Source organism: Trypanosoma rangeli (assembly GCF_003719475.1).
Source record: "Trypanosoma rangeli strain AM80 chromosome Unknown Tra_15.4_contig_00569, whole genome shotgun sequence".
NCBI classification, from domain to species: Eukaryota; Euglenozoa; class Kinetoplastea; order Trypanosomatida; family Trypanosomatidae; genus Trypanosoma; species Trypanosoma rangeli.
Genome location: NW_021706274.1, coordinates 2,196 through 2,935, shown reverse-complemented (window position 1 = coordinate 2,935; position 740 = coordinate 2,196). Strand labels below are relative to the sequence as shown.

Below are 740 nucleotides of genomic sequence, written 5' to 3'. Positions count from 1 at the left end.
ATTTATTTATTTAAAATGCTACACCCCACTCCTGCTGCAGTGCGCTGAGGGAATTGGGGGGCGTTGGGGAGTTTGTGGGGGCCGTGATGGGAGGTCCCGCTGGCATGCGCACTGCGTGTTGCTGCTGGCGGGGTTTGAAGGGGCTGGTCAGGGGAGACGCTAAGCGGCGTGCTTATGAATTTGTTTAGTGTTTTTATTTTTGATTTTTGCGGGGGCGTCTCACGCTGCGGGCTCTCCGTGCGGGTGCGTGCGTTTGTCGGTGCGGCCTTCGTCATGGATTGTAGCTGGTGTGTGCGGGGTGCACATCTGTGGGCGCGGACGGTGCCCATAGTTGTATTCCTTTTTTTTGTTTCTATTTTTCTATTTGGTTTTGCCTCACTTTTCTCTCTTCCGCAAACACACGAAGAAAAAAAAACCAAACGCTACTAGCTGCTGTGCGCTTTGAAGGCTCTGCAGTCACCACCAGCAACACACACACACACACACACAACCGTCGAGGCCTGAGTGGATCCACCACAAGGAGGGAAGGGAGAGAGTGAGTGAGTGAGTGAGTGAGCAGTGACACGTGCCCAAGATGTGCCGTCATCTGTTTTATTTTTCGGTGCAGCTCCTCTGCGTGCTGTTGATATGCCTTGGCAGTACGGCTGTGCACGCCGAGAGGAATAAACCAAAGGGAGTGCAAATACCAGACCCTGTTGATCTTTTCCTGCCGCATCGAACGATTGTGGAGACACAAGGTT

The 740-nt window shown here is 52.8% G+C and overlaps 1 pseudogene, besides 1 other annotated feature; it reads left to right on the top strand.

The window, feature by feature from the left end:
• Window positions 1-468: 468 nt before the first annotated feature.
• Window positions 469-489: a microsatellite.
• Window positions 490-547: 58 nt separating this feature from the next.
• On the top strand, window positions 548-740 carry TraAM80_09375 (trans-sialidase; annotated as a pseudogene).